At 43.2% G+C, this 25,864-nt stretch overlaps 1 protein-coding gene across 8 annotated transcripts in view; it reads left to right on the forward strand.

Annotated features, from left to right (window-relative positions):
- TSNARE1 (t-SNARE domain containing 1) overlaps positions 1-25,864 on the forward strand; it is a 469,882-nt gene that overhangs the window by 44,088 nt on the left and 399,930 nt on the right. For 4 of the 8 annotated variants that reach the window (XM_083862443.1, XM_083862440.1, XM_083862448.1 and 1 more), the window contains exon 3: positions 1,060-1,110. The exons of 3 other annotated variants lie outside the window; for them this stretch is intronic. The gene's annotated coding sequence lies outside the window, so the exon portion shown is untranslated. Of the gene's footprint in view, positions 1-1,059; positions 1,111-13,687; positions 13,753-25,864 lie in introns of all 8 variants that reach the window. One more of the 8 variants, XM_083862441.1, reaches the window with a different exon arrangement.

Here is a 25,864-nt window from a genome sequence, read left to right on the forward strand (position 1 = left end):
TCACAGTGTGTAATTGGCTTGGTGTGTTTGCACAGAGGTCACCAAGGGCTGGGATTGCTGCTCTGCTCCTCTGGGCAGATATAAATCATTGCTGCAATTTTATCTCTGAATTTTTCTCTCTGGGGAAATTGCATCCTTTTTATTATTTTTTTTTTTTAACTGAGCTTTTTGTGTAGAGCATGTAATGTAGCAAGTATATAGCATTTGTATAGGAAGTATTTATTAATGCAAAAGGATTTTTAAAGTGTTCAGCCCACAGTGACCAGAGCTGAAGGCAGTGTGTGTGAAGGGCTTCCTCACTGGTGTTAATTGAGCAAAGCATGTGGGCGTATTAATTAAAAGGCCTTTTGTGAGCTCTTGAGAGCTGCCTGGTGCTCATCTAATGCGGGACCTACCCCTTGGGGTTGTACCACTGTTTTTCTCTGGCAGCAAAATTGGCTGCTTTTGTAACCAGGAGGTGTTGTTTCTAGAATAAAAGCTAAAATTGGAAATTCTTGGAAGGTAGGAGTGTCTGTATGTGTTTCAAGGCCAGCAGGAGAGGGAAACAAGCAGTGGGTGAGAAATGCCAAGGCCTTGATTCAGCAGAGTTCTCCCTGCTCTCTGAAATCTGACACACTGAAATGCTTCAATGGACTGTGGCCAGATTGTTCCTCCCACAGCAGGTTTGGGATCTTAAAGAAGACTGGACACTTAAAACAAGCGATTCTCCTTTTCCATTGACGGTTTTAATTTCTTATTTATTATTTTTCCAGGTGTCCTGCAAACAATTACAACCCCTTACTCTTGTACTGTTGCTACTCTGGAAATACTAAAACCTTCTATTAAAACCTCTCTTGATGATTTATATCAATTTTCTTTTGAAAAGGAGGTGCTGTTCCCCATGCTCAGCAGTGATGTTTTGAGGAGCCAGAATGATGTTTTTGTACCTGTTCCTACAGCCCTGCTCAGAGGCTGCAGGATGTGCCTGAGTATCAGAGCTCTTGTTGCTAATGTCCTTAACCATGACAGTGAAATTGGGTTTTTTCCCAAATTTATCAGTTGTCTTGCTTTTTCTTCCAGATTAGAAGAAAGTCTTGTGTGCCCAGGAGAGCAGGACTTGGGAAGCAGCTGGTAAGAGCATCTCCTCAGGAGAGGGTCACCTGAATGTGGAATTCTGGGGATCAGGCAGATGCAAATAAGTTTTCCCTTGAGAAACTTTTTTTTTTTTTCCCATGACTTTCATTTTATAGGAGTTTCACTCTCTTTTGGACTGAGTTGCCAAAAGGGACAGCTGGTTCATGGAAGTTTTTGCTGGTGAGGCTGGGGAGGGAGTGCTTTATCTTCACTCATATGGAAAGCAACCTTATCCAAGAGTTGTCTCAGAGCTTTGGCTATGTTTTCATGTTCTCCCTGTGTTCTCATTGTGCTGATCCTTTGCTGGTTCCATGTCTTTGATCTCTAGAGCAAACCATGCAGAGGAATAAAATAAACACAGAGAATGGCAGTGCTTTGAAACTTGGGTGCTTAAGGATGCCAGGCAGAATCCGAACCATGGAACAGTCTGGGTTGGAAGCAACTTTTGAAGGTCATCAAATTCAATTCCCCTTCAATGAGGAGGGACATCTGCAACTGGATCTGGTTGCTTAGAGCCCCATCCCACCTGACCTTGAATCTTTCCAGGGATGGGGCACCTGCCATCTCTGTGGGCAGCATTTTTGTGTCTTACCAAAATCTTTTACCTCACCTGAACCCCTACCCTCTTTGAGTTTGAAACCACTACCCTGACACTACAGACCCTACTAAAAAGCCCATCCCCAAATTCCCTGAAATCACTGAGAACTGTATTGTTCTGTAAGTCTTCAGGCTTAACTTCATGTTCCTCATCTTGGAAACTCCTGCCAAGGTGGTGTTGGTTTCCACTTTGTTGGTCTCCCAGGCAGAGTGAAAGGCAAGGAGGAGAGTGCTGCTCCCATCAGGGGGGATGTTCCTGTGTCCATGGGATGCTCGGTGGTCCCCTCCCAGGGAAATTGCTTTTTGCTCCAGCAGCAGATCCAGCTGTGGTGGATCCATTCATGGCCACAGCCAAGTTCCATTGGCTTTTTCTGGACTGTTCTATCCCTCCCAGCTGGTTTACCTCCCCTTGGAGGCATAGGGGGATTTACAGGAGTCCTCCTTGGTGACTCTGGAGACAGAAACTGATTCATCCCCCTCAAGGCTCGTGTTTGGGGAGGGAGCAGTGTTTTGTGTAATTTTCCTGTCACCTTTGGCAGTGTGAGTGCTGAATCAGTGTGATGGGTGCCCCTTTGGTACAGGTGATGTTTCCCTAAACACCAGTGCTCATTTCCCCTGGATCTCCTCACAGTAGTGCTGAGCAAAGAGTTTTAGTGGTGGTACTGCTGCCCTGAATAGTCCCCCAGCACCACGTTTGGCTGGAGAGAGAGAAAATAAATTGTCGTCCCAAAAGGGTCTGGACTAAAAACCAGAGGATTTGGCTTTCAGTTCCAGCTAGTCATGCCTTAAAACAAATTTTGCCGAGGGCATCTTTCCTCAGCTTTATGGCTTTCTCTTCCCATCTCTTACTTTCATGTGCAGTTTCTTGTGTGTGGCAGAAAGGAGCAGGTACATGGGAATAGGGCCTCTGGGAGCAGCCTGGACCAATGGGTTAGAAAGCTATAGTCAGCCAGGCGATGGGGCAGAGTGTTTCAGCTGTGAGGAGGGAAATAACTGTAGTGGGGGAAATAATCTCTGTGTCTGTGACCAGCCTTGCTCTTGCTGGCCCTGGAGTCATGAGCCCAGTGCAGGGCATTGGTGGTGGTGGTGTGAATTTAAAGAGCACCAAGTGTGATGAATGTGGAAATCCTGTGGTGCTTTGAGAGCTGCACTGATGGTGTCAGCCAAGCTGGGTTCAGGATCTCTCTCTCCAGCTGTCACGGTGGTCCTTGGCTGTGTTGACAATATTTGAATTGATGCCTTGGGAAGGCTGACCTGGAACAGAGACTGGACAGAGCTGGAAAATAAAGTAGATATTTAGTGAAAGACCTTTAAGGGTACACCTTGGGCAGAACAAGAGCCTGGCCAGGGCTACACCCAAGACGGACTTAAAATGGTAATAAAAATGGGCCACTGGTCACCAGGTCTTACACTTTTATAAGTTTTGGTCCATTTGCATATTGGAGTTTAATTGTCCAATTACAGTTTCAGGTAATGAAGTCCCATCCTTCTTGTTTCTCCCTTCAGTCCACTGTTTGTGCTGTTGGGCCTGAAAGTTGTACTCGTTTTCCTTGGTCTTCAGGAGGAAAAAGATTTGTTTGTCTCCCTACTCTGTGAAGAGCTGGCTGATACTTAATATGAGGCTCAGACCTACACACTTGAGCAGCACAGAATCTGAAATACATGAAAGCTAAAACTTACGGCATCATAGCCCCTGTCAATTTGTTGGCCTGTCCAGTCCTGCCACTGTCCCTGTGTTGTCTTTGTGCTCTTGCACTCTCATTGATTGCCTTCTCCCCACCCCATGTGCACCAGGGGTCTGTTGCTCTCCCTGTGTATCTGCTGCATGATGAGAAAAGTGGATGGAAATCCTTCAGGAGGAGTCACACAGTCTAGGTTGGGTGTGGAATACTCTTGGAAAATCTTGGTGTTTGGTAGCCACGTATGGTGCATTGGGAGCAAAACTGCAGAAGGACATCTTTGCAGCAGAGAGTCCAAATCTCTTCCTGCTCAGATTTGTTCTTATTCACCTCCTGCTACCCTGGAAGTGCAGGCAGTGGAGTTGTTTTTAGCTTTTTATGCTCTGTGCTGAGCACTGGTGAAGGCACTTTTGCTGGAAGGGCGGCACAAGACACAAGCACAAGGTGCTCCCTGGCCCCAGCCCTTCATCCACATGACCAAGAGTTTGCCGGAGGCTGCTGAGGTCTGGAGAGGCCACTCCTTGCTAAGGAGAGCCGCAGGTTCCCTCTGGGGACTTGGCTCAACTGGCCTGACCTGTACCTCAGCCATTCAGGTGATGCAAGGCTAGAGGTTGGCTGGGGCTAAACTTGTGCCTGGGTTTGTGTCCAGCATCAGCTTCTCTGCTCAAACTTTTTGTGTGTCACTAAATGGTTTTCTGTCTTTGTCTCTGGCTGGTCATTGGTGCTTTTCCAATTACTTTATAGGCACAGTAACTGGAAAAGTTGTGTTTTTATCAGTCATAAATGTGCATCTGTGTGCACACGACTGTCCATAAAATAAACCTTTATTGGTTAAAACAAATGGAGATGTAATATCCATGTGTTGATGTCCTCATTGTGCCCAAGTCCTTGCTAGATCTCATTGCATTTTCTCCTTGTTCCCATCTTTCTGATCTTTTCAAGTTTCAGTGGTGAACCTCACAAATTCTGCTTTTCATTAACTGTTCCATCATGTGCTGATTTTGTCTCTTAGGACTGTGAAGGACCTGGGCACTTTGATTGTCCAAGGGCACATACAAGGGCTCAAAGCTGGTGATGGGATGAGAGGAAATGGCCTCAAGTGGTGCCAGGGGAGGTTTAGATTTGATATTAGAAATAATTTCTTCCCCAAAAGAGTGGTAAAGCATTGGAACATGCTGCCCAAGGAAGTGGTGGAAGGATTTAACAGGTGTGCAGATGTGGCACTTGGGGACATGGCATAATGGTGGCCTTTGCAATCAGTACTTGGTTAATGGTGGGAATTGATGCTGTTAAAGGTCTTTTCCAACCTAAACAATTTCATGATTCTTTGTGGAGTCCTGGAGGACTTGGCTTTCCATTTCTCCCCTTGCAGCAAGCTGCTCCATGTCCCCACCACACACGTGATCCCTGGCTGTGACACCGCTCTCAGGGATGCCACCAAGTGTGTGTGGAAAGGAAAGGGAGCAATTCTGCAGCACCCTTGTGTGGCTCTCCTAGCTGTCAGCTGTGATGTGAGCTCTATGGTGACCCAAAACCCTTCTCCCTGGGTGGTGAGTTAATCTGGTGGCTACCCAGGCCTGCCTTCTTTGGGACGTCCTGGCATTCAGTGCACCCCCCTCAGAGCCATGGGCAGTGTCATTGGGATGCTGGCACGTTTTGTGTTTTCTCAAAGCAATTTCTTGGCCAGCATTCCAGCGCTGAGGTGGTTTCTGGCCAGATTTCCTCCATGGGGTGGTCCCTGCTCAGTGAGCAGAGCTGGCTTCGCCTCCACAAAGCCTGCGGCTCCCGTCTTGCTGCTTTTCCTCTGCGTCTCAATCCTTGCATTCCTGCAGGAGAACAAGATAATCTCTGTGCTGGTTTTGTAGCAAACCCTCCTCAAAGTGACAGCCGTGGGCAAGGCTGTGAGGGTGTGATGTGCTGGGATTGCTGATTCCCTGGGCCGCCAACCTAATCTCCTTAGCACTGAGAGTTGCTGCTCTGAGCTCCCTCGGTTGTCTTCCTTGAGAAATGCTGCCTCCAAGTAGCCAGGGATCTGCACAAATTCCCTGGTCTTCCCTGAAGAAGTAGGAAGGTGTTCTCCCACTTGAGCAGCATGCTTTGTTTTTGGCAGAGGCGAGGATGCAAATAGGGGGAAGGTTTCCATTGCTGGATGCGAGCGCTGCTGTCTGGCTGTGGGAGGTGTCTGCCGTGCACCACATGGAAGAGGGGTTCTTGTCATTTGGGAGTGCTCCTCAGATGGGGAAAACCTGGGTGTTAAGGAAGGATTTCTAATCACAAGGCTGGAGCACCTCTCCTAGGAAGACAGGATGAAAGAGTCGGGGCTGTTCTGCCTGGAGAAGGGAAGACTCCAGGGAGAGCTCAGAGCCCCTTCCAGTACCTAAAGGGGCTTCAGGAGAGCTGGAGAGGGACTTTGGACAAGGGATGGAGGGACATGACAAGAGGGAATGGTTTTAAACTGACAGAAGAGAGATTTAGATTAGAGATTAATAAGAAATTCTTCGCTGTGAGGATGAGGAAGCCTTGGCACAGGTTGCCCAGAGAAGCTGTGGCTGCCTCATCCCTGGAAGTGTCTATGGCTGGATGGAGCTTGGAGCAACCTGGGATAGTGGAAGGTGTCCCTGCCCATGGCAGGGGGTTGGAATAAAGTTTTCTTTAAGGTCCCTTTCAACCCAGACCCTTCTATAATTCTATGCTTTTCTCTTTGAGATGTGGGGAAATACAGATAAGTGAAATTACAGTTGTTGCAGTAGATATTTCTGAGGGCAGCTCCTGGATGTTTGTAATCTTCAAAGAAATGAGATTAATTTCCATTGCATTTTAAGGGATTGTTGGAAGCTTTCCTGTGCTGTGCAGGTGTTTGGACCAAGCACCAGCACTTGAAAACACATCGATCTGGAAATTAATGTTGTTCCCACATCTCACACTATGGTAACATCACAAGTCACCTCTTTTTCAGCTTATCAATGTCCTCTTTTGCTGCTAAAGTACAATGGGGGAAAGATGAAACTGTCCTTGCTCTCCCTGTACCAAAGGGCTGCCAACTTATGGTTGGAATTCTGTGATGGAGTTGAGAATTTGACTTATTTATACATTCAGTTTTTATAGGAGAGGGATTAATTTTTCTCTTTTGACCTAGAATTTGCAGAATCTCAGGTCCCCAAAATCAAGAGCAGGTGCCTCCTTGTCTTAAGGCAGAGACATCTGTGAAGCCACCTTCATTTCTGCAGTGAGCTGTCAGTGAATCTGCCCCATGTCAGGCCAGTTTTTTTGGCTCTAACCTCCATTTTATAGGGCACATCAGTATAATTTGAATTATCTGCATCCCTGGGGCTTGCAGCTTTCTGTTTCCTCCTGTTTGCCAGATTTTTGTTTTTTTGTATCTTTTAAAAACATCTCCCCCTCACACAGGCATGTTCCTGTGCTGGTTTGGGATGACAGCCTAGAGCTGGTGTTGTGCAAGGTACGAGCAAAAGAGGTAAGTCCAGATGTCCCTTTATTTTCCTGAGCAGAGAGGAAGAAGCTGATGTGAGTTACTTCTGCCTTTAGAAATCCAAAAGGCTGAAGGTATTTATATTTCAGCTGAATGAAATGGCAGCCCTCCAGCTTGCTTGCTGCAAAATGGAGGTTATTTTATAGAGCCATGGGTGGGATCTTTCCTATTTTTATCTGTCCTCTCACAGTGTGTAAAGATGGAGATACCATGTAAGGGGTGGTGTTGGAGCGGGAGCTCTGGGAATCACAGAACCCATAAAATCCTTTGGATTGGAAGGGACATTAAAGATCATCTTGTTCCAACAACAAAATGCTCTTCCAAACCTACACACAGTTCAACATTGTGATCAGCATCCCTTGGAGATGGATCACAATGTTGAGCTGTGTGTAGGTTTGGAAGAGGATTGTGTTGGCAGCTACAGAGCAGAGGGAAGGCAAACAAGCAGTGATTGCACAGGAATGGTCTCCAGAGCCCAAAAAATACTCACCCAGCATCAAACAGTAGGAGAAGGAAACCCTGTGGCACTATCCAAATCTGCTGTATGAATTCCAAGGGAAAGGACATCACTCTCTTCTAAAATGACAGATTTTCTATAAAATTTGAAATGCTGATGAAACTTTGAAATTCTTTGTGACTTCCCAACTCAGCTCTGCTTCCCACTCTCATTTTCCAGATAGCTACAACCTATAGCAGGGCAGGAGAGTTCATAAAGTCAAGGAGAGTCAGGATAATGAAGGGGAGAGGCCATGGCACTGTGCCTGTCACTTAGGGAGAGCATTTCAGCGTTTCAAGATGTTTTGGATCAATTTTTGTAGTTTCAGAGTTGTTTCAGACTGGTTTATGCCATCAATCCCAGTCTCCTCAGCAATGTAATTGCCTGAGATGATCTGCTTTGGCTTAAGCTGGGAAGCCAGGAAAGATCTTGTCTAGGAACTTTTGAGTTAGGACTGTATTTTAAGTTAGACTCTGTCTGTTTTCAGAGAGCAGCTGGGGAGCAGATAAAGAAATCTATCAATTTCATTTTTTAAACAGAACATAAAAATAAATAAATACAGAAATAAATAAAGAAAACCTGCAAAGCAGAGAATTGAAAATGGTCAACTTCAGTGCTATTCTGTGTGAATATTATTCCAAAGGATCAGAGCACCTTTGCCAAATACAAAATATGGTCCATGCCTGCTGGCATTGCTCATTCCCAATAAGGTGCAGTTGTTCAGTAAGTGGTTACAATTTGGGGGGGTGAAATATCTAGGAGTGACTAAAAAGCAATTTAAAATATCTGTGCTTTCCCATTAAGCTGTTGCCAGGGGCATTGAACAGTCTGTTTCCTCCCCTGCACTTAGGACCAGCCTTTTGTCACACTGGAGGCATTTTTATAATAAAAATACATAAAATTACGTCATGTATCGACCAAAGCTTGGTTAACTTAAGCATGTGCAGGATCCCCATTAGCAAACAAACCTGTGCCTGGGGACATTGATTTTTGTAGGAATTAGTAATTTTGGCATATCCCTGTATTTTCAAATAGCTCCGTACTGTCCCAGTACCTGTTAAGGAAAGATGGTATTACCATTTATTCTCTGACCCTTAAATTGGACAAGAAAAGCCCTGTGTTAGATACTTTTTTTTCCCTTTTTCCTCTTCCTTTCCCCATCCATTTCCCTGTCCTTTCCCTTCCTTTTCCTGTTATTTTCTTTTCCTTTTCCTCAGTGTCTACAGATCTGCTCTATTTTTTTTTTTCCTTTTTCTTTCATTCCTTCCCTTCCATTTTTATTTTTTTTCCCCTTCCTTCCTTTTCTTTTCTTTACTGTGTCTACAGTGAAAGCAAACTAAACAAAGGAGCTCAGTGCTGGAAAACTCTACAAGACAGGAATCATAGAATAATTAAGGTTAGAAGAAGGTGTTAGAGGACGCCAAGTCCAGTGATCAGGCACATCCTCAACCAGATCAGATTACTCAGAGCCCCCTCCAACCTGACCTGGAATGTTTCCAGGAATGGGGTATCCACAACCTCTCTGGGAAGTCTTTTACAGTGTTTACCACCAACACTGTAAAAAATTTTCATCCTTATGTCTAATCTTAATCTACCTTCTTTTAGCTTGAAACCATTCTTCCTTGTCCTATCCCAGCAAGCCCTGCTGTATAGTTTCCCTCAGCTTTCTTGTCAGTGCAGTGGGGGATTTTTAGAAGAAAATGGTTCTTAGAGTGTCCAAGGCTAGTTTGGATGGAGCTCTGAGCAACCTGGCCTAGTGGAAGGGAACTGGATGGTCTTGAAGGACGCTTCCAACCCAAACCTTTCCATGATTCTGAATGCTGTTCCTTGGCTGAGGTGAAGTTTTCCCACACCTGCCCTGCAGAAGCTGTTGGCCTTGACTGGACTAAGTGGTTTTTTTTTCTCTCACAAGTAACATTTCTGATAAACAGCTCAGATTGTATTTTAAGAACTATATTTATAATAACTTGTGTAGTCTCTGCTGCTGCTATAGGGTAGCTATAATTCACAGCAAACCTTTAACTGTCTAATTTAGCAGGTATTTAAATATGGTGAGAGATGAATATGGGTGGGGGGAGGACATTCTACAGGCTGATGGGATATTTACAATATGCTCTTAAAAATTTGGTTTATAATTATAAGAGAACAAGGGGAGGAAAAAAGTTGGGGAGTAGAGAAGCTGACTCATGGTATTGAGGCAATAAACAATTTTCTCCTTAAAAAAATCCAAAAGACTGTGTTTTGAAAATTAATATTTACAGAACTGGAAGTTGATAGACTTTCTATTGTGTCTTAACTGATTTTGGTGGGGAAGAGCTTTCTGACTCTGTCATTCCCAGTTAGATCAGCTTTGGCAATGCTCTGACAGGGTTTGCAAGGGTCTGATGTTATCCAGGGAGAAGTGCACTGGAGAAGTGCACCCAACCTCTGAACCCACCCATCATTTTTTTCCCTGGTTTCTGCAGTAGCATCTCCCTCTAATGAGAGCAAAACAAACAAAATCCCAGCTTTTGAAAAGTCATGACCTGGATAAAACTAACCTTGACTTTTCTGTCTTTTATGATTAAGTTCTCCTGTGGCTTTTTTTTTGGTCCTATTTCTGCCTGCAGATGTTCTGAAGAAATCCTGAGCTTTGGTATAAAATACAGCTCTGTGTTTTAAAAACTCTACCCCTTTTTACTTAAAGTAATTGCACCTTTAATGCATTGAATACGTATATATCCTGCAAACCTTCACATAACGTAATAGTGTTACTGGTAGCAATTAATCTCTTTCTGAGCAGAGGTGTAGCTACAGGGCTGCTTTGTTTGTACATGTGGTTTTATGAGCTTTTCAATCCCACTGCTCAAATGGAAAATCGGGAGGGTTTGTCCTCTGTGAAAGAAAAACAAGGAGCATGTGAGTCAGAAAAAGAAATCTGTGATGTTTAGTGAGTATCCACTCTTATTTTTTAGTAGGCAAGAGTTTGGCAGTGTTTGGAATTGCTGTTAGTGAATTTATAAAGTTGTTGGCAAACTCTTAATTCCCTGCATGTTTTCAGCCAGCATCTGGGATATCTTGTAGTGAGGTTATGATGAAGACAGAGCAATTTCAGGTTGTGCTGTTGTGGCTGCATCTTCAGGTCCAGATCTTCATACCTTTCTTTGTGGTTTAACACAGCTCATGGGAAATAATTGGGCTCTTAATCACAGGATGGTTTGGTTTGGAAGGGGCCTTAGAGATCACCTTGTTCTGCCTGGTTGTCTGTGGCAAAGTGTTATTTTATCAACCCCATTGCCTTTGGCATTTAAGTTTGCTCAGCCTCTGCCGTGTGTTGGCTCCATGTCAGAAGTTTTTCATCTCCTCCACCCGAGGAAGAACAGGCTGAGTGAAGTGGTTGGAGGTGCTGAGGGAGATGCTCCGAGCTGGACGTGCAGTTGGACACTCAGGAATGTTCTCAGTGCCTGCTGGAGCCAGGAAGGACTGCCAGCTCTAATTCTTCCCTTCAGACATAGGCACAGTGCACATTGGTGTCTTGTTGGCTCAATTTCCTCCTGCATATCACAACTTGGCCACTTCTGCCTTGAGGCTGGACACAACATAAATTTATACAGAGGAGGAAAGAACTCAGCTCCTGTGGGAGGTCTGAGGCTGTGGATTTTTCTCTTTCTGAACAAATTCCTGGTTTGCAATCCTCTAACCACTGTCCAATCTTCCCTGTGGGCTCAGCATAGATGTCTGGACCACAGCCTTGTTTTTCTTGGCTCTTCTCTCAAAGTAATTGAGGAAGTCATATGAGTCCCTGGGGTGTCTGGAGAAGAGAAGCTGGGGCTGCTATCCTGACTTCCAGTGCTGGTTTTACAGGACTGGTGTGTTCTGCAAGAATGCTTCAGTGTATCTGCAGGCACACGGTGGGATTCCTGGGGTGTCCTGTGCAGGTCCACGAGATGGATTTTGATGATCCTTGTGAGTCCCTTCCAACTCAGGTATTCTGAGATTCCATGATTCTGCTGCTGTGGCTGTTGCCTGAGTGGTCCAACCTCCTCACCAGGGTGTGATGGTAGGGGTGCCCATCCTTAATTCCCCTTGTCTCCCATTGATTTAATCTGGAATTTGCTCTGCCCCTCAGGTTGGGATATGGGGGTTTGCTGAGACCACATCACATGTGGGAGTGCCTGCAGCAGGATTGTTTCAGGATATCAGGTGATTGCTCAGGGTTGGCCGTTTCTCTGGCTACTAATAGGATGAGCTTTGGTGTTTTGTCCTGCTGGAACCCTATTTGAGACCTTTCTGAGGGACTTAGGTCAAGCCAAGGGTCAAGCCTGGCTGCTGCAGTTGTGCCACACAGCTCGACTCCCAGTTGTTGAGTATATTTTGAAATATTCCCATTTAATGGCAATATAAGGCATAGCTGAGCTCTGAAATGCCATGGAGAGCCAAAGGAGTGGAAATAGAGTGGCAGCAGAGCTTAACACTTTTTGGCTTTTGTTCGTGTTGAGCTATCTGGGTTTTGTGTGTTGACTGATCTGCTTGCTTGGGCTGCTGACATTCATCTCTCTTGACTGTCAAAGTCAGTGTAGTGGAAATGTTAATCTGACCACAGTCACAATGCAAAGAGGGATCTTCAGGTAAAAACACGCATAGAAACCTTCTTAGGAATCTGTTTAGGTCTGAAGAACAAATCTGTACATGATGTTGGTTGTGTTTTCTCCTGTTGTGCTGAGGAGCCCCATCCACCATCCTGTGGAAGCTGCTTTGTGTTGTCTCCTCCTGCATAAGACAACTTCAGGGATCCTCCTCTTTCTTAATTCATAGAACAAGGCTCCCACTAGGATCAAGGAGGTTTAAATGGTGCACATCCTACACCTCCAGTCTGGGATAATCAACATCCCAATATTTAAACATACCAAAGGCCATAAACCTCTCTGAGATGCCCCTCAAAACTTTGGAACATGGAGATGCCCTTTATTGTCCTTTATTTCCAGGCCATACCTGTGTAGGATCTAAGCCATAATCACAATCCTTTGAAGTTCTAAGCAGCTGTCTCATTGTCTCTGATCTCTTTGTGCTGTCACATCTGCCTGTCAGGCTGTCTCCTGCTGAATTGGGGTTCCATGTTGATACAAGATTTTCTGGTCCCCTTTCAAAACATCTCATCTCCTTCTCCCTTTGTCATTTGCATGATATTAAAGCTCCTTCTTTATTTGCTGTCATTCTGGGAGCTTGGACTCTCCTTTTTCATTCTCTCAAGTCCAGTTCACTCTGGGTAAGGCAGATCTGAAGGCAAAGTTGCTGTTGCTTTCTGAATTTTTTGTCCTTTTTAGCCAGGAAATGTTTGCAAATGGTGGCATTCTGCTGGCTCTGTGCTGTATGGAGAGCACCAGAGCTGTCCTGCTTTGGGATTGGCCATGAGAATTTAGCTAGACCTGTGCTGGCATCATTTACCTGTTCAAAGCAGTTTGGGGATCACTGGGTGGTTCATAGAGCAGAACTTTGCTGGAGGAGAAAAGTCTCAGTGCCGCAGAGATTCCTGTGCCAGTGGTGAGCGTGGAGTGTCCAGGAAGGACAAAACCACAAACAGTGTCTTGCAGGGTGGTTTTTCTCTTGGTGTATCTGGTGGGGGCACAGGGAATGTTTTTGGTTATTTAGGGAAGGTTATTTGGTTACCATTTATGACAATCCATTCTGGTGAGTTCTGCCATAGGGAGGGGAACAGGGGCTTGACCTGCAGTATCATCCAGGGTGGAACCTTTTTTTTTTCATCCGTGCAATTTTTTTACTGCTTTTTTGGATGGATGGGCTGGAGGACAATGAGTCAAGGGATACTGTGTGCTTTGAAGACTGTGCTAAGTCTGGATATCTAATCATGAAATTAAATTCTCCCAGTCCAAGGACCCATTTGTGCTGCTCTAGTTGGGTGTTGCTCTGACTCCCAGGTGATGCTACAGCTCTGGTTCTTCTGTCCCACAGAGGACACAGCCTATAAAAGTGTCTCAATTGCTTTAGATGGAGCCTGGGCATGGAATAAAGCTTTTCTCCCCAGGGAAATCATGCCAGGCTCGTGGTGGCACATTTAATGTGTGTGTGTGACATTGAGCATCTGACCTCCGCTGCTCTTCTGCAGAAATATTGTGTCAGGATTTCTCCCCCTCCCATATTTGTTGAACAGTGTGTGGAATTCAGCACATTTGATGGAATGATAAGATTTGCCTCTGAAATTGAGCTTTTGTGTATGAACAGACCTCTGTGGGCATAGTTGGAAGGAAAGCTCATAATACCACCAAAGTCTTTAAAAACTACGAGCCTGAGCCTGCTGTCCTCTCTTCATCTCAGTTTCTCAGGTGTGACAAGCTTGAAAGCCAGAAACCTCTCTCTGACTGCACACTAGACATGACACAGTGAGTATATTTTTGGAAAATGAAGAACAATTGGTGTGTTACTGAAGTAAAAATACAACTGATGCCACTTCACTGAAGGAAATCCCACTGCTGCCCCTCTTTTTTATTTTTTTTTTCCCCTGGAAACTGCAGAATTTACTACGCTGTTTATGTGCTGAAGGAAAACGATGATAAATTAGTCCCTTTAGCCAATCCTACTTGTACCACAGAAATGGTTGTATTTATGGAAGTGGTCAAACATGCAGTAGTGTCCAGAGATGTATGGCAATGTTTACCCCAGCCCACAGCACTGGGTGATTTATCACAGGGCACAGAGCAGGACATAATGTGTGTCCTAATTAGTGCAATGTACCTTGTAATAGCTGCGAAATAAATTCTGCACCAGAGCTTTTGGCCCAAAAAAACACAGGATCTAATGCAGACTCCTTGAAGATAAAAGGGGGAAAAAAATCATCTAATGTTGTAAAGGCCTTTGGGTGAAGTCTGAAGTATTTCTGTACACAATCATAGAATCACAGAATGGTTTGGGGTTTGGAAAGGACTTTAAAGATCATCCAGTTCCAACCCCCTGCCATGGCCAGGATCGCCTCCCACTGGACCAAGTTGCTTCAAGCCCCATCCATGCTGGCCTTGAACACTCCCAGGTTGGATGGGGCTTGCAGCAACATGTAGATGTCAAGTTTGTGGGTAAAATGTGTGTTAACCTTTCATTGCTCGCCCCTTTCCTCCCATGACACAGAGCTTTCCTCTGCCCCACGGGCTCATTCTTCCTCTGTTAACCCAAGCAGGACTGGGAAGTGTTTATTGGTTAATGAGTTAATCAGCCCCACATCTTTACTTGCACCCTCTTGGTGTGGCTCTTTTTAGCACTAGGTAGTTTTAGAGAGGGAGGATGACTGATGATGGTGTTTTGAAGCTCTGTGAGTGTCTTCCAGTTCCTTATCTCTCTTGCAGATGGTATTTAAGTGTGCTGCAAAACATAATTTTCATGTGGGAGTGGATCTCCACATGGACTTGTAGAATTTCTTCTGGTGTATTGCTGAATGATGCAACCAAAATCAGCTTTTTTTTTTTTTTTTTTTTTTTTTTTCCTCATGGAGCTCCTGGAGCAGTGTCAAGTACTGAAGTTACCAATTCATAGAGAAGGAAAATGGCTACCCAAGGGCTTTTGCTGTGAAGTGCTGTCAAGAAGCACTAATCTGAGACCTTTGAGCTTTGCTTCCCAGCTGAGCTGCCCTCCAAGGGCTTGGGAAAATGGAGTTTCTTAGTTGATGTAGGATGAAATTTCCTTCATTACTTGCTATCTCTCTATCTAGTGTAAAGGCTTTTTTTCTTCTTTTTATTTTTATAGAGAACCTTCATTATTCAGATCTTTATTAGGACAGAGTTTTATATTTGGGGCTGGTGCTGTAGATTTTTTTTTTGTTGTTGTTGTTGTTTTTTTCTTTTCTTTTTTTTTTTTTTTTTCTTTCTGTTTGCTTTCTGCTCTCTCCTTATCTGACTTTTTCTCTGTAGATCATGAGTATTTGATTGGGGGTGGAAGAGTCAAAGCAACACAAATTTATTTGTTCTGTCAAACTTCCTCTTTGTAATATTCTTCTCCGTGTAAAAGATGACACAAAATCAATCTCCTGGTTGGCGTCGTCATTCCTCTTCTGGCAGCTTTTGCTCAGTGATCGTTATTTTTTTGTTTGGCTGCATTTTATTCTTTAATGCATTTTCAAATACATCATCAGATAACAATTGTGGAGATCCTCCTTCTATTGGAAGGTCTGAGTGCAGATGTGAATTTGTGGAGCCTTTTCCCCACCTCCTGTGATCACGTCGTGCTGTTTTGTTTTAGAAGGTCCACCAGGGGAAGGAATTGACTGCCAGTCAAGAATGAAGAATGAGGATATTATATTGTGGAATGGGATGTGGCTTCCATGATCTTTTTTCAAACAATACATTTGTGGAAGCTCCCTCCAATTTAATTTTTTTTTTTTTTTTTTGTACTCCAATTCTCTCAACTTTTCTCTCCCATCGTGCTGCCCTTCTGTCACTTTTTCAGATTCTCCATCATTTTGTGAGTGACTGTGAAAGCAGCTGCCTGCTTTTAAGTGAAGTGAACCAAAATACAGATTTTTAAAAACTACTCTTCCAGTGATGAAATTATTTTTCTTCTTGAATACTTTAATTCAGTACAAGTTCTTTCATACTATATTTTTTTTTTTGTCAATAGACTTTTTTAGAGCCTTTTTATGTGTAGAATTCTCGATTCAGGGAAAAAAAAAAAGAAAATAAAAACATATGGACATAGTTGAACTTCTAATCTGAATTGAATGAACTTGTAATATTTTTTTGTAGTCAAAGCTTTGCAGTGCTTTCTCTTTCCTCCCACCCACATAATAAAAATGGTATATGAGTTCTGTGATCTGAGGAACTGGTCTGTAAAGATTGGGGACAGTTATTTTTGTTGAGAGAGTATTGAGGAGTCAACTGATGGCAAAGAGTGTTGAGCAGGAGGACTCAGAGCCAAAGTGAGCCCCAACAGTGAGAGGACAGAGACTGGTGATTTAATCTCCAGTTGATTTATTGGAAGATCATTCTTTGCCCAAAAGTCCACACTGGTGAGGTTTTTAAATCCAAGTTTAGTGAAGGATATTAATGTAAATCTGAATGTGATTCTCTTTGACTCTGAGTTTGTCGTATTATGGGGGAGGATGTCAGGGAACTCCTTCCTAACCCAGGGAGTGGATCTTCACAGATTTCCCCTGTGTTCATTAGGAAATTGCAGGTCTCCAGAACACCTCTGGTGGTAACTGTGAAATTACCCTTCTTGCAGTTCTGCCATTAAGCTGCTGAAAAGATTTAAGTCTTGAACAGCTGTTCAATTTTCATTTCTCTGAGTAGGATTGGAAAATTTGGGTGTTGGGTTGATGAGGCGGCAGTCAGAAAATTATGAACAGAAAAAAAGGTATTTTCTTTGGATGTCTTCTGTTGATGTGTGGTAACTTCTTCCTGCTCTGAGAGTTTTGCAGTCAAATTGTATTTAATGCTGTCTTCAGTTGTGTCCCATTGATCTTTTCATTGAATGCTGGTTTCATTTGAATTTTTGTGTCTGAACAGTTTCTTATGATGGTTTGTTGGGTTTTTGTTTTGTTTTTCCCTAACATGAAAGGGTGACAGCAGTTTCTCCAAAAAGACAAGCTAAAATCTTGTAAGTTACTATTTTTTCAAGATGCCTCAGCTCCTGAGGAGAAAAACTACTCTCCTAAAGGTGTTACAACTCACTCCTGAAACCTCCAGATTTTCTAAAGATGCCTCCCTTCTCCAGCAGTGATTAATTGCTGCTCCTGTAACCCAGTGGATGGAATGGCCTGATATAAATCCAGACACGTGGAGACCTTTGCTCATCTTTAATCATCTGCTGTCCAGTGCCACAGTGGAATAAATTATTATTGTTATTATAAAAGCTGCAATTTATCTTCGATCAGGCCTTGTGGCTAAATTTTTTATTTTGTCTTCCTTGAGGCTTAGTAGATAAAAAAAAGTGGTTATGGTTTTTTTGGTGTTTTTTTTTTTTTTTTTTTTTTTTTTTTTTTTTTTTTTTTTTGTTTGTTTGTTTGTTTGTTTGATTGGTTTGTCTTTTGGTTTGTTTTTGGGGTTTTTTTTGGGTTTGGTTTTTTTTTGTTTTGTTTTGTTTTGGTTTTGGTTTTGTTTTTGTTTTTTTTGGGTTTTTTTTGTCTACCTATGGAAATTAAATTAAGATAATTTTAATGTCTACCAATAGAAATAAAATCAAGAGTATTTGCGGGGGTGCTGTAGCCACACAGTTACTGCTCATCACAATCTGATTGTGGTGATTTCTCTTCAGACTGACCCAGAGCAGAATAACTCTGGGTGTGCTTCCTTCTGTTCTTGAATATTTGATTCCTGGCACACAGTCCTCCTTTCCCTTCCCCGTATCACTTCACTTGATGCATTGGCAAGAGCTGGGTAGAGCAAACAGGTATTTTGTCCTCATGAGATATTTGGCAGGTCTTTATTGGCTTTCTCAGCGCCGTTCTCCTGATGTGAGCCAAGGATCAGGAGCTGGGTTTATTTTAGGCAACTTATAAGACAAAATATAAGCTGCTTCAGTTCCTTTTCTTCCTCTGTGTAGGCACAGGCTACACTGTGGGAGCTGCTGGAATTATATCTCTTAACAATACAGCCTTTCATCTTTCTCAGACTGCAGTATATATATAATCCGACTGGTTGGTTTATTACATTTTTATTGCTGTCAAATTTTTTCCGAAGATTAGACCGGGAGGAAAAAAAATGCCTTCAGAGCAAGATCTATGAAGATGTGAAATGGCCTCTGAGGAGGGGCCCTGGGAGCACCAAGACTTGAGTTATTGCAAGGCAGGCAGTGCAGAGGATGGGAAAATCCCCCCTGGAGGTGTTGGTGCCTGGGTGACCTGGCTGGGATGGATTTTAGCCCATGCTGGGGGTCACCTTTCCAGGGGTAGGTCCTTGCAGGGTGGGTGAGTCCTGCTGGCAGAAGGATTCCCAATGAGTCTGCAGGATTTAAAACATCTCTGAATTGCATTCCCAATGAAACAGCCAAAGTTTCTGTGTGTTACTGGACTGCAGACTATGTTTCTTCGTACTGATGGCTTCTGAATGCTTAATTCCAGATATTCTCCCAGTTATTTAAAGGCTTTAATTGCCCTCTTTACCTGGGGCCTTTCAGTATCTAAAAGAAACGCATAAAAAAAAGGTGAGGACAGATCTTCTGTGAGGTACATATTGTTAGGAGAAGGGGTAATGGTTTTAAATTAAAGGAAGGTAGATTTAGACTAGAGATTATGAAGAATTTTTTTATGCTGAGGCTGGTGAAGCCCTGGCACAGGTTGCCCAGAGAAGCTGTAGCCTCCCTACCCCTGGAAACTCTCAGGATGAGATTGGACAGGGCTCTGATTAAACTGATCTGGTTGAGGATGTCCCTGCTTGATGCAGGGAGTTGAAACTGGGGAACCTTTAAAGGATCTTTCCAGCCCAACCTATTCTGTGATTCTATGATTGCATTTCTAGATCTGAGTAGGACTTCTGAAGAAATATAAAGGGTTGAGCAGGTGGTGGTCTTACGGCTGAAATTAAAGTACCAAATGCTGATTGGTGCAATAGAACTCTTGAAATCAAGAGCTGATGGTTATTTTTCACATTTTCAAAGCTTTTTTTGATGGACCTGCTATCTTTATCTCCTTTTTTTTTTTGTAATCTCGCAGACACATTCCCATTCTGCTTACCAAAGCCCCCATCCTGCAATGATTGACTTTCTTTTCCCATTTGGAAGGAAGAATATCTTTTCATAGGCAGTGGGAATGTGGGGAGGAACTGCTGCAGCAGATTTGAAAACTTGTCTCTATAATTGGCAAGGGCAACTTCAGCATTTTGAAAAGAAATAATAATTTTAATGTACATCTTGGTGGAGGCTTGAACTTCATTTGTGTGGCTGCGCGAATGCAAGCAAGAAACCAAGTTATTTCTAAAGAACTCAACAGCTCAGCTTTGCTTTTTTCCCCTAGCAAAACTAGATATATTGTGCAGTGTCCGAATCCTCTTTTTCCTCCACCAGGGAAACTTCTATTTTTTACATTCCTCCATTTTATCACAGAGGGCTTCCTTTGAATCACCCAAGACCTGGTTAATTCCTTATTCCCATATATATGTGAATCCTGGCTGGATCAGCTCATTCTTATATTTAAGGGTAATAATTTGACCTCCATAGAGGTTATCTCGTGGGGTTCTTCCAGAGAAGTACCTTGCCACGTGAAGAAGTTTTCCTTCTGCTTCTCGTGATCATTAAAAGATCAGGGTCGCCATTTGCAAGAGTATATCCTGAATGCTTTTTAGAAAACGTATTCTCAAGGAAAAAAAAATAAAGTGTTTTCCAGCTCTCTGTATTATTTGATCCGTTATCTGTTACCTTCACTGTGGAAAGTGCCTTGCTGCATTTCAGTGATAACCTTATTGCTGTGTGTCTGAGGCAGTGTTTAGGTTACTGTAGTGCCTTTCATTGTGGCATCTCCAGCAGCTTTACAAGTGTGCTGGAAAGTAGGTCAGTGTTATTCTCGTTTATAAAATAGAGGCTGAGTCTTTAGGTTTTTCTGTAACCAATTTTATTTTTTTTTCGTTGCTCGCAAGTGGTTCTGGCTGTGGAGAAGTTGCTGACTTTTCCTCTTCACTTTGCAGTTCTGAACCTCCCCCTCCTTTTCCAGTACAGCTAAAAAACCACTTCTGGGATGTTGAGAGAGATCTGCCATCATATCTCATCCCAGATTTCCATGTTGAGCTTTTCTTCCCCCAGTGGAATGGTTTGAGTTGGAGAAGACCTTAAAGCTCATCTGATTCCAACCCCATGCTATGAGCAGGGACACCTTCCACTATCCCAGGTTGCTCCATCTAACCTGACCTTGAACAAATCCAGGGATTGAGCAGCCAAAAGTTCTGTGGGCAACCCTTCCAGTGCCTCACCACTCTCATTTTTGTCCTTTCCAAAATCCCTTCATCTGCATCTCCAGGAATACTCAGAACTGTGCACAGTGGGAAGATGAATGTGAAAATTTATCTCCAGTGCAGTAATTCAACATGACCTTTTCTTGTGTTTTAGTTTAGCGTTTTACAAATATTTTTTATTTTACAATACAATTGTTATTAGTTTAGCATTTTGCAATTGTTTTTTTTTTTAAGTTCTTAGAATTTCCCAGGAGGGGCAGATCCAAGAGTGGGAGGCAAAGAACCAGCACTGCAGGGGGGCTGGCAGCAGTCCCTGTTTTGCTCTTATGGAATTAATTACCTTTAACAAAGTGTTCCAAAAACAATCTTGAAGGGTTTACCTAGAAGCTGCCTGCTTCCCCCAGGTTCACACCTTGAAGTGCTCTTGTCACAGAATCATGGAATTGTTTGGGTTGGAAGAGACCTTCAAGAGCTTCTCATTCCAACCTTCCTGCCATGGGCTGAGACTCTTCCCACCAGACCAGATCATCCTTTGAGTTGTCTGCTGCTAAATCCAGGTGTTCCCCTATGCCCTTATACGTGAAGTAAACCAGTAATTGCCTTTCCTTGGAGATCAAAAGTGAAATATTGCAAAATAACATTCTTGTGGCAGATACCATCCCAGAAGGATCAGTCATCTTGAATTTTTCTTGGATCTCTGCAGCTTCTGTGATCCTTGAATGCTTTTTAATCCTCATGGATGTGTGTAGGGAGGCTTTGGTTTATTGAAAGGTGAGGTCTGTGGTACACTCTGCACTGGTCTCTTGGACGAGCAACCGGAAAACAGCATTTTGGTGTATTTGGCATTTGGTTAAGCAAAACATATGGTGTTTTGAGTAGCAGTTTTGAGTGGTCCTTGATTAGGCAGACAGAAACATTTCAAAGCAATTTGTCACAGTTCAGGCCCACTAGAGTAGATTTGGGTCATTGTATCCCATTTTAAGCTCCTTTTATGACATTTTGCAGACATTTGGTGGCTTTCTCTAAGAGCCATCCACAAGATCATCTACTTGTGTGTCTCTATTCTCTTTCTGTCCTTTTTCCACCTACTACATGCTACAAAGCACCCAGTTACTCTGGAAAAGGAATGGCAAGAGCATTTCTAAGGTGTTGTTCCATGGTTTTGTGATAACAGAAACTTTGTTAGGTGAAAGTGTTCAGGTGAATTTAGCATATGGATTGTGCAATCAGCCCACCCATCTTGCACTGTCTGTGAAGTGTCTGACTCCAAGTCTGGCAGCCAGGGAGGATTTATACCTTTGGATACCGACACTGTGCTGATTGAACTTGGTGTGTGATCTAGAGGAGCTGTGTGGAAGTCCTTTGGAGTCCTGGATGCCTTTAAAGATGTCACGTTTTAGATTGTTTGGCAAACAAACCTCAGGGTTGTGATGTCCTCAGTAAAAGGCAAAATCCTCCACAGGGTACGGGCTGGAAAGTGCTGAGTGGAAGGAATTGGAAATGGAGGGGAAAGCACTGAGTGCTCTCAGTAAATTTTGGTGTAGGCCCCTGTTGCCTGTAAATAACTCTGTGCCACTGCTTGCAGCAGGGTTGGGAAGCTGGGCTCCGGGTGCTTTCCTGAGAAGCAATCTGCTTTATTTTCTAGCCAAAATATATCAGCGTCTAATCCATTTTTGGTCCATTTCTGCTGCTTCTAGAAGCAGCGATGAAGTGTTGATTCCCACAGCGTGTATTTACTGTGGATTTCAAAGGTGTGACATCTACTGATGCATCAAAATGTCCCTGTTAAGCATTAAAATGTGCTTTGTTTGGGTGTGTGCATTAAAATCGCTCTTCTCCCCTTCCCCTAACATCAAAAAGCTTCAGAGAGTTACAAAGTTTTAACAACAACTCTGCTCATGAATTAAATGGCAAATAACTAAATCTAGACAAGTTTGCTTTTCCGCGTCAGAGTTGTACTTGCTTTTGGAGTGGGGCCTGCCAGCAGTGTAAATTAAGAAGTTTCCAGTTACTCCTAACCTGCTTTGAAAATTAATGCATGAAAATAAAAAAAAAATAGAAGCATCAGACTCTTTTGAGGTGGAGACTACCCACAGTCCTCTCCTTCCATGGTGTGGAGATGCAGCCTTGGATGGGAAAAGTTGTCTGGAGTGGTAGATCTCAGCAACAAGTCTAGAAAGGATATTTAATGAATGCAATATTATATGTGTGAAGGTCAGCAGTGCTGCACTGAAAAGAATCCAGATCCTGCTGTTTCGGAGGGCTGCGAGAGATGTTGCAAACTACAAGTTAGGATTTATTCCTCTGAAAATAATTATCATCCTCGCAGGCAAGAGAAGGTGCCTGCAGAGAGCTTTGCCCATGGCAAATGTGCTGTTTTAAAGACTCTGCACTCATCTCAAATAGCATCATTCCATGCCAAAAAAGCTACTGCTCTTAGGTAGTTCAAAAGTTGATTTTATTTTTCTCTCTCTTATTAATCAATTAGCAGAATAAAAATGTCACTGCTATATATGGGCTGCAGAAAGTTAATGTTACTTTTTGACAGGATGCTCCTGTAGGAGAACACAGCTATGGATGCTGAGCTGCCTGTTGGAAATGGCACAATTCAGCCTTTGATTATTATTTTTCACCATATTACATAATTTCTCCCTAAAATTCATTTCCTCTGTCCTTTGTGTGCTGCATATTGTCGCTGGATTTAAATAGCATCCACTTTGTGCTTGGGGAAAAGGGGAGGCTGAGAGAGTCCCTTTGAGTTGTTTTTTTTTTTTTTTAGAGCAGGGATGTCTGTCAGGAGGGAGGTGGGTTTGGTGGCTGACTATAATATATTTTAATTATAATATATGTATTTTTAAATTCCTGATACAAGAAGCTTGTTCCTCCTGTTAAACATGTGGGGTTTTGGCAGCACAGCCTCCTTAGGGTGACAGAATGCAAATAAAGCATGAGGGCAGGTAGTGAGGCTTTACTGCAAACAGATGCTGCTCTCAGCTCCCCAGAATGTTCTCATCCTGCAAAAAAAACCGTTTTGGGTTGGATGGGATCTTAAACACCATTCAATTCCAACCCCCTGCATTGGGCAGAGATACCTTCCAGTGGACCAGGCTGTTCAAAGCTCCATCCAGCCTGGCCTTGGACATTTCCAGGGATGGGGCAGCCACAGCTTCTCTGGGCAACCTCGGTCTCACCACCTTTTCATAAAGAAATACACAATTTCTTTCTAATATCCAATCTAAATCTCCCCTCTGCCAATTTGAAGCTGTTCCTCCTTGTCCTGTAACTCCATCTCTTGTCCAAAATCCCTCTCCAGCTCTCCTGGAGCTGCTTTAGGCACTGGAAGAGTCTCTAAGATGTCTCCAGAGGCTTCCCTTCCCCAGGCTGAACACCCCCAGCTCTCCCAGCCTGGCTCCAGAGCAGGAGGGCTCCAGCCCTTGGAGCGTCTCCGTGGATTGAAATTTTGCTTGAAATTGAAATTGTGAAATTACTGAAATTGTGAAATTACTGAAATTGTGAAATTACTGAAATTGTGATCCTGGGTCTGTCAGTGTTCGTGTGCTTATGGGGAAGGTTTTGTTTCCCACTTGGAAGTCAGATAATTTCTGCTGAGGAAATCAAATTGATAATGGATGGGCTCTGGGAGATGCAGCTCTTGAACCCTTCACCTTCTATTCCACCACCCCTTTAGCCTTGTCTCCTTTTTTTTTTTTTTTTTTTTTTTTTTTTTTTTTTAATATCTACAAGTAGATAAATACAAAAATGGGAAATAAATAAAATAGTTTACTGGAACATAGCCAGCTGTTCTCTACAACAGAAAGGATTAAAGTGCATCTAGCTCTTAGCCCTTCTATGGTCTGGAAAATGATTCCTTTATTCCAAGGCAGATACCCTAAATAAGGTGCTTGACTCCATCAAAGGTTGCAACCAGTGGAATGAAGCAAAGAAAACAAGGTTTAAACTACCTGATACTATTCACCTTCTGCTCTTGTAGTTGTAGACTGATATATTTATATTATTTGTGTCGGGTGGTGAACATGAGGGGTTATTCTGTGAAATAGTTCCATGACAGAAGGAGAAAAATGTCTACAAAAGGAATGTGCTAATGCTGTTTCCATGTGGGATGTTTTTACGGTTATCCCACCCCCAGCAGCACACACGCACACATGCAGAGCCCCAGTGAACAACCAAAACAAATAGTTTTCAGCTTAAAAGTCGAAGCGGCATTTATTAACTCTTTTAGGGAATAAGGAATTTGATGTTCTGGTTTGGGGTGTTTCTATTGCATCAGTATCCTTGTTACCCCAGAGATAAAATCCAAGTGGGATTCAGCTTGAGGAAGAAAAATAGATAAAGAGTTTTCAGTTTGTGGTTTTTTTAGGTAACGTAATTGGTGCCTTGGTGGGAAAATGATCACAACTCCAGGGCACCCATTGCAAGTCAAAACATTTCTGAGGCCAGGGAATGTCCCATTCTTTTTGATGCCTGTGAGTAAATATGGCTCTTGAAATACTTCACAAATCATCCTGCATCAAAGTAGATCTTCCCCCTCTGGGTCATTTCTGATGAAGGAATATCTCCTTAGGTGGTTTTGGGTATGTTTTTTGCCTCACTCATCTGCCCTCCAGGCTGCAGCTGATCTGGAATGTGCAAACTGCTCTTCCTCTGTGGGAACACCATGAGTCTCGTGTTTACAGCCGGGCCCTGGTCCTTTACCAGCTGGAGAAGGTTCATCATCAGCCCCATGCATGGGAACCCCCTTCAGCTCCCAGCCATGACCTCGCCACAACACTACTGGCCCGAAAGGACAAGAAATAGGATCGAGGTAAAGCCTGTGTCCTCTGATTGTCATGACTTTCCAGCTGGGTGGTGCTTGTAGACGTCAGCTTTTCTCTCAGGCAGCTTCCAGCTGGGTTTCTGCTGCCTGTGGACAGTTGTGTAACCATCAACTCTGATGGTACCACTGCTGTTCTCACCTTCTGGAGCTGTTGAATTTACCTGGGGGTAAATCATGTCCAGGGAGAAGTGTCTTGAGATGGAATCAGAATCATGGAATCATTAAGGTTGGAAAAGGCCTTTAAGATTGTCAAAGTCTGACCTTGGAACGAACCCCATCACACCCAACAAAACATATGGTGAAGTGGGACATCTGCTCGTTTTTTGAATACATCCAAGGATGATGACTCCACTGCTTCTCTGTTCCAATGCTTTACCATTCTTTCAGTGAGGAAATTTTCCTTATATTCAACCTGAGCCTCCTCTGACACAACTTAATGTCAGTACCCCTTGTCCTGTCACAGGAAACCTGGGAAAAGAGGCTGACCCCCACTTCACCACAGCCTCCTTTCAGGTAATTGTAGAGAGCAATAAAGTCTTCCCTGAGACTTCTTTCCAATTTAGACACCACCAAGATGATGGTGATTGCTGGAGGACAACATTGTGAACTCATAGGACTTTATTGTTCAAATCAAAATAGGAAGAAGTAGTCTCTATGATTGGCTGGGTGCACTTTATTAATTTATGGTCTGTTTGTTGTTTTCCAGAGTGTGAATTGGCAGGATTTTTCTTTAAGTCTTTTTTCAACTTGGTTATCCTTAATTGCTTCCTCTAAAAATTTCTCTGAGCTCATATC

This window comes from Zosterops lateralis (genome assembly GCF_965231275.1).
Source record: "Zosterops lateralis genome assembly, chromosome: 1".
Taxonomy (NCBI): Eukaryota; Metazoa; Chordata; class Aves; order Passeriformes; family Zosteropidae; genus Zosterops; species Zosterops lateralis.